At 45.0% G+C, this 14308-nt stretch overlaps 1 long non-coding RNA gene across 2 annotated transcripts; it reads left to right on the top strand.

The window, feature by feature from the left end:
• The first annotated feature begins 2 nt into the window (after positions 1–2).
• LOC108449633 lies at positions 3–14140 on the top strand. Of its 2 annotated transcripts, none has more exons than XR_001865871.1 (2): positions 3–60; positions 13823–14140. It is a non-coding gene; the product is annotated as an uncharacterized LOC108449633 (long non-coding RNA). The 2 variants fall into 2 exon arrangements; XR_001865873.1 differs by lacking the exon at positions 3–60 and adding an exon at positions 83–1691.
• Positions 14141–14308: the final 168 nt, after the last annotated feature.

Raw genomic sequence — 14308 nt, forward strand, 5'->3', positions numbered from 1 at the left:
CCCCCCCCAAGCGCCCCCGCCGCTGCCTCTCCCCTTGCACCTCGCAGCACTGCTGGGGAGGTAAGTCATTGTGATCCACAAACTGCTGGTGTTTACTAGACAGTATTTATATTTTATGAATGTTAACAAGCAAGAAGCCCTGAACAACTGAGCAGTTACAAGCTCAAAAGGCTTTGTGAGATATTTTCTCTAAGGGCTCATTAATGTGGTCTTTTAATGGAGTGCTTGCATATCTGAATCTTTAACTGTAGCTATAAATAGAGTTTATAAGCACTTGACAGTGTGTGGCAAAGCTGTGTTAGCGGTGCTTGCCCTGCTTTTTTGCAAGTTCCATTTGCAAAAGATATTTAAGAGGTGGAATGTAAATGTTTCCCAAAACGTAGAGTTGTATACATCCTAATAATGCTGCATACCCCATACCCACATGCTCCCTCATTTAACAGAGCATCACAGCACCTCAACAAAACAGCTAATATTCACATGCTATTGAAGGGAAAATTAGAGCATAAAGAGGTCAAGCTGCAACCCAAATGTCCTGCAGCAAGTTAGCAGGGGAGCAGGGGCAGGAACCAATGAGCTCCAATTACCTGCCCTAATGGTTAAACCCAGAGAGACAATTTCTGCCATTATTGTCACTGGTGCTGAAGTAGAGTCATCCCAGGCCTGCAAGCCACCGTCCCTGACTGATGTAGCGAACAGCAGGATTCACCCTTCTGTAGTGGCTTCCCTTGCCCTGAGAACACCCACACTGTGCTGATCATGTGGCTTTTTCTCCTCTCTTAATGATACACTTAGACTGACAGCACTTTCAGCTTATCAGCTTATGCAATCTTACATATAGTTTTGTCAGCCCTGGTGAAGAGCCAACAGAACTACCCGGTTTAATGCACTATACTGGAGTGTTGGTTTATGATGATACAATAAAAGCTGCTGGAGAATCACAGCTTTTAATAAATCACCACATAGTATTATCCATAAAATTGCCATTTCCATGCACTGCAGTGCTTGTAATAGCTCTCCTGTTTTGCCTGGCCACCTGGGGCTGTGCACATGTAACACACCAGCACCATGTACATGCTGCTGCCCCATGCAAAGCGGCAACCACAGGTCAAGCATGACAAATTCAAAGGGCTAGTTTCCAAAATGTCAGTGACTTGAAGCATCCAGCACACCCTAAGGTATTCACAAGGTGTAAACAGACTTTTTTTACCTGTTTGGGGTTTTTTTAATACTTTTAAAATGTGGACTTTAAAAATATTTCCTTGTTGAAGTGGGCCCTGGAAGCCTTGACAGCCCCAGTAGATAAACAGGGGCACATCCACCTTCATCTGTCTTTCCTATCCAGTAGTTGCATTGGTTTACTTTACCAGTTATACAATGGAGACTGAAGTGCTGACGTGTCTAGAAAAGGAAACGTCACACAGGTCCTGAGGCCACACTGGGAGAAGCTTTCTTACTGGGTGCTTTGCTTCAGCACCCAGTTGTATGGTACACCTACTCGGACAGAATTACATGTATTTACAGAGCATGTGTTATCCTCTCAGGCTGACATCTACCAAGGGTCATTATTTGGATTTTCCACTAGCACTTCTGAATGCTTCCATTTTTGGTTCATCTCTGATGCAGCTGCAATTGACTTTTCCGCATGCATACATCCTGAATTTATTTTAACTCTGCTCAGTGTTTACAAGGTAAGTGAGGATGCTATTAGCTACCAGTCTGCATCTATGAATGATCAATTACTACGTTCTCAGTAGTTTTGTTCAACATGTGAGAGAATATGTCAGTTTCTAATGAGACTATCAGGAGCTGCATTGTTTGAGGGAGCCGGTTGTCAAATGATTACTTTTGTCTAGAATGGGAAAAAAGAAAATCAACCAGAATAATTTATAGCTTGAAAATGTGGATTTTTTTCTTTTTTTTGTGAGCCTGTTTTGGATGCTTTAACACCAGTAAACTACCGTAAACTGAAACACAATCAAATATTTAAGCAGTATTCTCTTTACTACGCAGGAATAAGTGTGTATTTGTCTTGTATCACAACTGTAAGCACTTAGTGTCTTTTCAGCACTGTGGTGTCTAACAGTTCATACTCAGGATCAGGACCTGCTGGAGAAGCATGTGGGCAGCTCCCAACTACTGTTTGAGCAGATCTAGCAGCCACATCCTCCTATTACAGCAATGAAAGCATAGGAGTTTTTCCTCCTCCTCAGTGACCCATGTCCACCTACTACAGGGAATGTATTTTTCTCTGCTCTTTAGTTAATTTGCATTTCACTCCTTCTTTTACTTGTCCTTCCCCACCACCAATCTTCCCTGCCTTGACCTTCCTCCCCTGCTACCTTTTGCTTCCCATACACTACAGGTCTTCTAGAATATTTACTCCTTTTCTCATTAGCTTTTTTCACTTTCCTCCTCTCACTCCATCAGCCCTATGATATTGAGCACTTCTTCCTATGCTCATGTTGCCTGCAAACCTTAATTTCTGAGGAGCTCAGCTCCATTTCTCCTGCTTGTAGAGGGCTCTGTCCCTTCCCAGAGGCATTTCTGAGCATGTGCCACTGTGCTGAGCTAAATACCACAGAGAGAAGAGGAGGAGACAGGCTGGGACCAGGTGACCAGATCTAAGGAAGCACTTGCTGGGAGAACAGTTTATTTCCACTGCCTCTTGGTAGCCTGGGAGGGAGACCATTCATCAAGGCATAATTTGTTGAGACATCTTTGTCCAGCTGCAAGTCAGCTTGGATCCATCCCTTGAAACAACAGCTGTATATTTCTCTTTCAGCACTATGAAGTTGTCCACAGGAGAACTTTCCACCTGGAGCCCAAACAGACCATTAGATGGGGGGACAAAGCCCAGCATACAGGGTTTATGCACCAACCACCTTTCCAGCAGAACACACTGCTGCTTCTCTGGCATCCAAAATGCTGCTGTAATTATTCACTCAGTCAGCAGCAGTAGGTCACCATTGGGCTCAAGGAGAATATGATCAAAATTCAAACAAACATAGGACTGAGCTAAAAAAAAAAATTAAAAAAATAATGTAACCAGCAAGGAAGGCTGATTTTGCTTTCCAGTACATAGCTATAAATCAGGGTGAGTGAGGCAGTGGAGAACACAAAACAGGATGGGTAAGAGAAGAGGACTCTGCCTTTTGACCTTAACAGGTAGGTTTCATTTTTCTGGAAGAAAAGCCAGAGACAAAAATCTCAGAATACAACCTGGGACTCAGTCTCTGGTTATTAGGGGAAATATTATGGCAGGGCTTGTCCCGTAGGCTGAGCTCTCATTAGATAGACACAGGATGTCCACATCCAAACAGGATTATCTCTCCAGCACATCCCACCCTGCCTCACACTCTCAGCTCAGCAAGCAAAGCCTGCAAGTGGTCATATTTGGGTACCTGTATGAGATTTAAAAATTGGGGTTTGACCTATTAATCTTGTTCAGGAGAGTCTATTCTTCCAGCTGGGACTGGAGGGAAAACTGTCTCTGTACTCAGGAAATTTTGGCAGAAGCAATTGTGCCAGTTGGGAAGGTACTGACACAAATTGGCTCTTGCAGAAACAGGGGCTGCTGAGGTGGTTCCTACCATCTCCCTACCTCCCTCACATCCTTCCCTTCACTGAGAGGGGTATCACAAATGCAAGGTTACAGTCAGTCTTACAGAAGAGTTATTTTCAGCTTGCTTCAACCTTCATTTATCTGTTGGCTTGTTTGTTTGTTTGGGTTTTTTCCCATTTTTACTATTTGTATTGGGTTTTATAGGGGAAAATGAGTAAAGCATAAACATACAGTTTAATTTTTCCCTGTTAAATTCAAGTTTCAAGGCTATTGCCTGTTTCAGTACAAGCAGCTGCTGACACAAAGTTTGGTTGCCTTTCCCCTCCAATTGAATTTCTTTCACAAATTCTACATTTACCTGTGGTACTAACCAGAGTACCACACACCAAAGCTCTCAGCCCCTTCCTGTTGGAAAGGGAGCACAGCCCTCACTCCCTTCCTCCCCTCTCCCTCCCAGGGGTGCAGACCTGGCCCCACTCCCTTCCCATCTGCCTTTGGGCATCAGCCACTGCTGGTTATTTTCCTCCCTCTCTCAAGCATGGCATCAAGTGGGCAGCACGTGCTGCAGGCAAAGTGGGTTTTTCCAAGCCTGTGTTGGGAAGGTCCCAAAAGCAGCCCTTGGCACCACAGAAGGCTGGGTACTGCATGCAGCAGGAAAGCCAGACAGCTGCAAAGCCCGGAGTGCAAACCCTCTATATGTGCACTTACAGTATTGGATTTATTGCACTTTTATTGGGCATTTACTGAAATAAGTGAAGAGGTGTAAAGTTCATAATAAAAAAGAAATTCCTTTCATAGAAATTTCATGATTCTTATTATTGTCTGATAGTAGCAGTTTTGTGTAAGCTCTTAAAGAAATAGGTAAGAATCACAGATTTTAACCTCAGCCAGTGCTTAAAGAAAGGTGCACACTACTTTTTTATCAAATCACAACATCATGTAAGAGACAGAGCTCCCCAGCTCCCTGACATTTTCTGTAGAAAGTAATTTAAATAGAAAACTGCAGGTTAGGATCTAATGAGTAAAACAGATAAAAATTGCACAAACCAGAGGAACATGAAGACAACTGAAAAGACCCCACAGCTACAACATTAAAATTGCACAAACCAGAGGAACATGAAGAAGACAACTGAAAAGACCCCACAGCTACAACATGGAAATATGGTTACATGCAAATACGGTGCTTCTAAAGCACTGCTTGGGGTAGAAGAAAATCTGTACTGGAGAAAACCCCCACACAACCAACTTTAAAGCAATAACATAAGTTTAAGGTAAGCGCAGGAACCAGCTCCTGCTCTTCTTTTTCTATGGATAGTCCCTTTGACTTTATTAAGGCCAATCTGAAGGCTAAAATGGGCAATATTTAGCAGCAATTGTGGCTCTGTGCAGCTACAGCCTGTTCTGTCCGTGCTGAACTGAAACCAGAGCAGTCACACTACAACCAACTCTAAAGCAACAACATAAGTTTAAGGTAAGCGCAGGAACCAGCTCCTGCTCTTCTTTTTCTATGGATAGTCCCTTTGACTTTATTAAGGCCAATCTGAAGGCTAAAATGGGCAATATTTAGCAGCAATTGTGGCTCTGTGCAGCTACAGCCTGTTCTGTCCGTGCTGAACTGAAACCAGAGCAGTCACACAGCCCTGCTTCCCCATTTCACTCTCATTGAGACTGAGGCAAGGAGGAGGTCTGGCACCAGAATGGCATCAGCAGTTGTTAGAGCAAGTGACTGGGTTTCACCCTCTGCTCCAGCACACATTTTCTGTGTGACTGCAGTTTGCTCAGCTAAAAGCAGAAACAGCAGCACTTTGGACTGCACGGCAGCACTTTGGGTTTCAGCTGGCTGACCCGGGGGAGACAGCAACCCCCAGGAAGAGGGCTTGTGGTGGCCTTCCCTGCCCACCATAAAGTTCCTCCACATCCACTGAGGAATAGCAAGAGAGAGGCCCTTTGCTGAGCATTAGAAGTGAACAGTCACAGCTCTTTCCTGGTCTCCCTGTATTTGCAGCACATCCATCATTCCTGTCCTTGCCTGGAGCAAAGCTAGTGCAAAGAACCAGCACAGGCATCTCCCTTGTAAAAAATATCACTGTGTTCAACCCCGTGCCCTGCTGCTGCTTCATCCTCCTCCTCCCAACCACCAAGCCCAGCTGATGCCAATTACCAGCTGCTTTTCTCGGCTGTAGCAACCATCTGTTGTGGCAGGAAGGAAGCAGATGTGTGGAGACTTTGGCAGCTCAGTGCACACTGGGCACAGTGAGCATCTGTTTTTGCCAGGAGCAGGCTGGCAGGTGCTGCAGGGCTGGGCTTGGCAGGTGCCCGACCACCACCAGGGCTGCGCACAGCTGGGTGAGGTGGCCACTAAACGCATCCATGGGCACTGGGAAAGGTCCTTTCACTGACCTTCTTGCAGGCCACAGCTTTGAGGGCATCTCGTATCCTTGGTTTATAAGGCCAGCTCCAAGGTGGGACAGCACACAGCTTGTTTCACCCTACTCTCAGCCAGGTTTGTAGACATTTCTGCATGCCAGTGAGAGCATCTGCCCTTCAAGGTCTATTTTGGAATGTTTATGAGGGAAGAGTAGCTTCCCCAAGCCTTCAGGATGGCAGGTGCACGTGTCTGCATGGACCAGGCAGCCCAGGAGGGCCATGGTCAGTGCCGTGGTTTCACAGGAGGGAGAGGGAAACAATTATCATGAAATGTCTCAGGCAAAGCAAATGAAATTGCTTTCTATAGTAAAAAAAAAAATTAAATTTTCATGAGAAACTTGAAACTCAAATTGGAAATTAAAAATTGCTGTTTGTACAACTGCCTTCTATTGATCAAATTATAGAAAACAGCCCTGAGTGAGGGCTGTGGAGAAACCAATCACACACTCAACACACTATCCATCTCCATTCCCCAAACTTAATTATAGCAATATGGGAGACATGCAAATACCGTGCAATTCTGCACAATAGTATTAAAGAGCTGAAAACATTTGTGGGTATGAAGGGAAGCTGTTTAGCAGAGCAATGCAACTATCTTCTCAAGAAGCCAAAAAATGCTCAATGAGTAAAAGGTTTTAAAAAACCCCACTGAAAACAGAGGAATATTATATTTCTTTCTTTAAAGAGAAAAAATCCATCACTATAATATGTATGGAAAAACACTGCAGTTTGCAACTGCCCATTTTTCCTACCTCATGTGGTACCAAAATTGTCTGATAATTAAAAGCTGCTATAACACAAACCACAAAAATCAATCCTGCACTATGTCAGTGGCAAAATTATTGATAGAAAACAGCCTTATCAAGTTAGTTTAGGCCCTGTTATTTTCATTACTGGATTTAAGTAAAAGAATCCATCCCTTAAAGAAGGCCAGAGCACTGTTACGCAGATTTATATATATATATATATATACACACACACACACAGAGAACTTAAAAGCAAATGCTCAGAACTTACTAACTCAAATTTCTTTCCTGTGAAGAGGATTTATTTTTTTCCTTCTGCTGATAAAGACTAAAACCCTTATTAATGAGGCCGCACTGGTAGTTACACTGCTGCCACTGCACTGTGAGAGATGTACACTTTTTTTTTCCCAAGGAGGGTTTAACTGCTTTGTAGATCCATAACAATATTTCACAGAGAAAGCTTTATTCAATTGGAGCTCTTAAACCTCCTTTGTGAAATGTTGTGGTATTTTGTGAGATACGTGGCCTTTGCTATGCACGTGATGCTGGTAGGTTTCTAGGCATGCAAGTTCAAGAGCTTTATTTTTCAGATACTTTTTCAATCAATTAAGCTCATTGGTAAGACCACATGCACTTCAAAAAGGCAGGAAAAGAAAAATAACCACTAACTCTTCCTTCTGCAGAAGCAGCTGGATTTGCTGCTGTTTGTGCAGAGCAGCTCGGATGCTGGCTTTGGCTGCCTGAAGGTTCACAGCACTGGAATGTTTCTGGTGGGCTTTTCCTCCTTCATTAGGAACATTCTTGTGATGCGGGGGATTCCTATCAAAATTATTGTCACCCTCACAACGCCAGTCATTCCCCAGCCTTTGAATACAGACAGCTGCCAAGCTACAGAAAACATAGCTGTGCCTCTACAGAATTCCTCACAGAGGGTTTTTTTTCCCCCTTAATGTTACATTTTAACGTGCTTATAACACCCAGCCCCTATGGGGGAGTGAACAAAAGGCCTTTTAAAGGCAAGCTTTCAGAATGCTCCAATTGTGCCCTTAATTGCATGTAAGTACATGTGGGCTCAGCTCTATGCAGACATAGTTTTAGCTGTAGGTTGATTTGAAGCAAGCCACACATTTCATTGCAAAGCAATGCATAAAAGCACACACAAGAAAAGAAAGCTTTAATTTAGTCACATTACTACTGTAAGTAATAATACATAGCAAGCAATAATCAGATGCAAGAAGTTTAGAGCAGATGTTCCCTTTACTTTGATTCTTGAGGCAGTGCAGTAGCAATTTCTTCCTTTGTAACAGACATAGATGATTCAGTATTAGCAAAAAAAGTGTCAGGCATGGAGTTCTTCCAGTAAATAGCTGAGGAATAAGTCACACTGTGAAATGTGGGGCTGAATGAAGGCATCCAGGTATCTCCCCTCCCTGTACTAAGAGCATTTTGAGGGAGATTACTAATCTTTGGGTTTAGAGTAGTGGTTTAAGTACTATTTCTGCTAGATTCTATTCCTCCCCCTACCCCTGGAAGGATTTAGTTGCTTTCCAAAGAGGTGGAGCATTGCAGACCACCCACCTCAGAGTCCCTCGCTCAGCATGTGATGGGGAACAGGCTTTCTCCAGCTTGAGAAAACACCAGCAACAGCCCATGGGGGAAAAGAGGCTCAGCGGGTTGTGCTACTGGCTAGGAGGAGCCAGGCTCAGCACCATGATGCCTGGTGATATCCTGGCTCTGATGGTGACACCATCCCATCCAGCAAGGCAGGATGTTGCCATGGGTACACTGGGGCAGAGAGGGCGGCGCCTAGAGGAGAAGACACCTGTTGAACACATGCTGCCTTCCCAGCAACATCAGCAGCTCCAAGCAAGCCTTGGAAGTCACATAGGAATTGAGGGGAGAAGTCCCAGGCTGCCTCATATCACAGCAGTGGGGCAACTGTCTGGCCCTCCTCAGGAGCAGAGCCTAGAAGGGCTCTGCCAAAGAAAACCCAGAAAACTCCCAGCCACAGAAAGAACCCAGGTTGTAGCAAATGGTAGCCCAGAGAGGCAGGGGGTTGGGATGTGCAGCTGCAGGGGCCCACAAAGCTCAACAAATGCAGCCACTAAGTGCTCACGATGAGAGCAAAAGGTGGGAAGCCAAGAGCTTCCCACCATTTGCTCTCATTCCTGTCACCCACCTGCAGCAGAGCTAATGTTTTTCACCCCAGAGCTGCTCCCTGGGCAGTAGCTGAGGCAAAACATCTCTGGAATAAGTCCTCCTCCATTCTCTTCCTCCATAATGCAGTGTATTGGGAGAAAGAGATGCAAGTTCCCCAAAACTCACATTTTCCAAAACATAAACTGTCAAGGAAAAGCCTTTGCCGGAATAGCTGCTGACTCCTGGTCTTTTCTCATCAGCTTCCCCCCTACCCACCCAGCTCCCTCAGCATCTCTTCCAGCTCGGCACAGCACCGCAGGGACCCAGGAGAAGCGGGAAGCAAAAACACATGAAAATGAAGTAATGAGACTAATGCACAAGATGGAGATGGCCAGAGGCAGGGATATCATTCCCTGCTTCTAGGGCTAGAGTTAGGTAAGCCAAGCTGCTTTTCAGTAATTGCTCCTTAGGGAAGGGCTTAGGAGTTACACCCAGAAAACAGAAACTGAAATTTGATACAAAAACTGGATGGATCACACATTTAAAGCCAGGTCCCTTGATTAACTCGATAATATGCAACCTGAGGTAGATGCTTTATATCAGACATTAATTTTCCCTGCCTATACCCAGTGTGCTTCATCATCCTGCACTGCTACAGATGTTGTTGACAGGCTGTGCTTGTGATGTGGAGACCTCCTTGAGATTTCTGATGCGTTTTGAGGAGTTTGTGTACAGGGTTTCTTTGATCACTATGCCCATATCAGAGGCCAGAACGACTCTGTGGCAGTCACAGAGCTGCAGTGGCTGCAATGCTTTTTGCAGAGGAGTATGCTACCAAAAGCATCCATGCACTTACCTGCAGTCACATGAAGTATGGCAGTCTAAATTAATTTCTACCAAGTTGTGCATCATATGGCTACAGAAGCAGAAGAGGTGCAGGTCCACAAGCAACATGTTCCCACTGCTGCAGAGCAAGCTACAACAGCAGGCTGGTATGTAGCTGATCCCATTCTGCCCTCCAACAGCCTTAACCTTTGATTTTATTTTTTTTTCCAAATGAATTGTGCTGATGCAGATAAACACAGGAAGTTTGGATTGCTGAGACCATTTAATAAATTAAGGGTATGTCATACTCTTTTCTTAAGACAGCAATACAAGATCTAAAACATGGTGCTCTGTTTACGTGCGCCCTTTCTTCCTATTACCTCCATGCATTAACCCACCTTCACCAAGGCAGAGTAAGGAGGCTGGGATTTAACTTCTTTCAGTATTTGAAAAGCACTAGGATTACTTCCCATTTCATCCCCTCTCACCCCACACCCCCAGCAGCTAGGGTCAGCAGACCATAGCAAATACAGAGGGCTCCTGTGCATGGGCACCCAGACCAGCAGCAGAGAGGGCACAGTCCCAAAAATGCCCCTGGCCACAGCCTTGCCAACACGGCTGTGCCCTGAGCTTTCTCTTCCATGAGGGTTTCCATTCTTCTGTAGCTTAAGGCTTTTGCTTTATGTGAGGGGGCTCTGTTGGCCAAAAAAAAAAAAAAAAAAAAAAAAAAAATGAGCAGCCCTCTTCTTTCCCCTTGAGGAAGGGCACTCAGGGCAAGTGCCACAGCAGGGTGATCAAGATTAGGTGCTTCTGCTGCTAATGGGGAAGCCCAGAGAGGCGAGCAGTGTCACCCACTCCAGGCACGCTGACCCTGTCCTGCTGCACAGAGCCCACACCAAGAGCACAAGGGGTTATGAGCCAGGGGTTTGCAAGTGCTGCTCAACTCCTGAGTGACATTGGTAAAAAAAATTTCTTGATTTGCGGCATCACAAACGGGACATGAAGCACAAAGCTGACTGCCTGCTCTGCAAGAAACATACTTTTTCCTGCCTGAGGCTGCAGTTTGCTGTCTCTGCTCAAGCAGGCTTCCACCCACCTCTCCAGAAGCCACCACACACTGTCCAAGGAGGGGAGAGCTCTCAGCAAGGAGCCCCACAGACATACCCAGGCTGGATTCGCTAGGCAAGAACAAGAACAGCTAAGATATGCCCCACCACACACATTCCCCTTCCCTCCCCTCACATGCCGGAAGGATTATGGGGCCAGTGCAGGGAACTTCTTGTCCTGCCAGGGCATAAACCTTCCTCTCCCGGTCTCCAGGAGGCACAAAGCAGCTCTGAGAGGTTGCAAGCAGACAGGCTTTATATAGAGTTGCCACAAACATCACTGCTTTTATTTAGGGCAGAAAACACAGGATGTTACAGATGAGTGGAAAAATGTGACGTGCCCCATTGCCTGCAGAGCCCCTCAGACTGGAGAGTGCTTTTCTGGAAGTCAGAGGGTCTCCAGACAGGATTAGGAAAGCACATAGTGTCTGCTCTAACTTTTTATTTTTGCCCTGCTTGGCTGCAGCTACACCTCCCTGCACTCCACACACAAACACCCTCCCAGCTAGGGTCCCATACCTTCCCTCCCACTTACAACTTCCCATAGCCCTTTTGTATTTGACTCCTGGGAGACTCTTTTCAAACTTTTTTGGCAGCTCCATCTCTTTGAAACACTGGAAAGCTACCAGTGAGAAGCCTGGCTCTGGCTCCCTGCCACCAGTGCTGGCAGCAGCTTGCTCTGTCCTCTGCCAGGCTCTGCCCCCCTGCTGGAGCCCACGGGCAGCCCCAGCCCAAGCTGGGCAGGAGCCACAGCCACCCCTGCCCCTGCCCCCCTTCACATGGGCAACTCAGAGCATTCAGTGGATCAATAACTTGCACAGTGACTGCTCTGTAGCACCTGACAGCATTCACAAAGTTCCAGAGTTCCCTAAACTCTGACACCTGTTACAGAGTTCCCTTATACAGCTTTGGGGAGGAATCATCAAAAATATTTTATTTTATGCTTGTTTTCATGATCACACATGACACAAGGCGGCCACAAGTACATTTTCTCCCCCTAACATTACCACATGCTTTTTATTCTTCAAGCTAAACAGTTGCCAGCCAACCTAACATGTTTATTGAGATAAACTGGAGATATTTAAAACATGTAGTTTCAGAAAACCAGCACTTAAACTTAACTTCCACACATTTGCTCACTGATGCTCCTTACCTTACCATCACTAAGGAGAAAGCAGCAAAAGACCCCAGAGTAAGACACAAACCACATCACTTCTGTAAAGCCAAATTAGCCTTAATAGTGCTACTTAATTTATACCCCTTGAAACACCTGGCCCAGGGTACCTTTTAATTGATTACAATTAAAAAGTGTTGATTGGCTTTCCCCTAGCATCAGTGACCATGATCTGGTCAAAAGAGAGGCAGTTACTATTTTTTAACCATAATTCTGGTTTTTTTCAGCATAGTAAGACATCTAAGCAGTATATTGAATGACATAGTATTACTTGTATGCTTAAGCACCTGAGTCCTTGATCTTGTGCTTTATAAAGTGCTCTGAGCAGTGCTGTAATTGCCTATAAATATGCTGCTGATCATGCTTAAAGGGACATTGTCAAGGTTGGAAGGCCTACAGTTTGACTTAGCAAAACGACATCTTAAAGTAGTTTAATTTTCAGTGTTCCTAAATTACCAACCTGTGGGTTTTATCATGCTTCTTTTTATCAGTCCAGCTCTGAGAAATAATAAGGTTATGGGAGAATGTTCACTTTTAAATCAATGGACCAGGCATAGGAATAGTATGATGAAGGCTAATGTTCCCATCCTGACCATGCAAATAAAAGCACTTTTCTATAAAACTTATTTTTCCTGATGTGAATATGTATGACCTCTATTGCCCTTATGGTTTGCCATAAGGTCACCCCTTGTTGAACCAATGTATTGTGAAAGAAATCTTCAAGAAAGAGCACAAGTCTGAGGCCATCAGGCCTGGCAAAGTCTGCAGCTTCACAAGGTACCCATTTTCCATGGTGTGTCTTTGTCAGTCAGCAGTCTTGTCCTAGGTGAGCTGAAGGGGAAGGGATGCAAAAGAGGGTGTTGGGGAACAGAATTAAAAAGGCTGGTGAGGCACCTGCAACTTCTCATCCTCAGCAGAGCTGTTGGGAATGCAGAGGAGTGATGGGATGGGGAAAATCCAGGGCTGAGAAGCCTTTCCCTCACTGTCCCTTCTGTGAGCAGCTCTGTGGCTGGAGCCCAGCGTCAGGGGAACTGAAGCCAGCTATTGAGGAGCTTTTTGATCTCAGGCAAAGAGCAGTACTGGACTTCTCTTAAGGAAAGAATACAAATAGCTGAGGAGTGAAAGGTGGCCTGGGAATTCTCCTTTTATGAAGGGCTTGGTTTGTTTCTGAGCTGAATAACTCAGCTCCCTCTGAGCTGCAGTCTTCCAGCACAGTCTGTACTCATGGGAAACCTGCAATGCCACAGTTACTAAATCCATAGATGTCAGCAAATGAAAAAGTATGGCTCATTGGTGCCAGGGACAATGCAAGGCAAATGGGGAGAAGCTGTAAGTGAAGGCTGTGTGGATAGTGACAGGGTGGCTGTGTAGAAAGGCATTTTTGGAGAAGAAGACGTGGCCTATGCCCCCCTGCAGTATCCTGCTAAGCTCTGTGCTGCCAGGTTTGAAGACAAAGCTCTTGAGATTACAAAAGCATGGGCCTAGAGCCAGACTTCACCTCCCTTTCTGCCTGGAAGGTGAAAGATTTGTAGATACCCTAGAGATGAGGCAGAGTTTTGTACATGTTTATCCATCACAGTGTATGTTGGACAGAGGACAGACCTTGTCTAAACTGCAGGGACTTGAGGGTAGCCCTGGAAAAACTGTAAAACAAAACTCAGGAAGAACCAAAAAAACAAACAGAAAAGAAAGGCCTATGGAGCCTGGGAAAGAAGCACACCTCCAGCAGCCATGCCTAAACCAGGGGCTGATGAGGGCTCGTGGCTGGTGGCATCACTTGAAGGTGCAGCTCCTCAAAGAGGTGGGAAGAGTAAAAATCTTCACTTTTTTTCATTTACAGGAATGAGAAGAAAGTAAAAGGAAATCCTCAGGCTGAAGATGCCACAGAACAGGAAAAGGCAAGTTCTAATGTCAATCTAATGACAGATATGACTCAAAGTTTCAGCAGGTGGGAAGGTGCTTCCCACACTTCCAGCAGGCTTCCCAGAGAGCAGGGCTGTGTCTCTCACTCGGGCAAGACTTTTAAGGTGTGAATATGGATATGGATAAGCACTTGGAAAAAGTCTCATGTGTCTAACATCAAAGAGTGCATTTCAGGCTCTTAACAGTTACAGTGAAATGCTTGAAAGTGCAACTTGCATACATTTGAAGAGCTCCAGAAACCAGAATAAAAGCCAGATGAGCCCAAAGTCTTTTAAAGTACTTTTTAAAATGTCATGTTTTTAGGCAAAGTTCATATCTCTGGTTTGTTTTGAGCTGACTCAATAATTTTAAATGGTTGTCCTTGAGAATCGTCAGATTGCTTTTTTTTTTTTTTTTTTTTTTG

Source organism: Corvus brachyrhynchos, unplaced genomic scaffold (genome assembly GCF_000691975.1).
Source record: "Corvus brachyrhynchos isolate BGI_N302 unplaced genomic scaffold, ASM69197v1 scaffold70, whole genome shotgun sequence".
NCBI lineage: Eukaryota > Metazoa > Chordata > Aves > Passeriformes > Corvidae > Corvus > Corvus brachyrhynchos.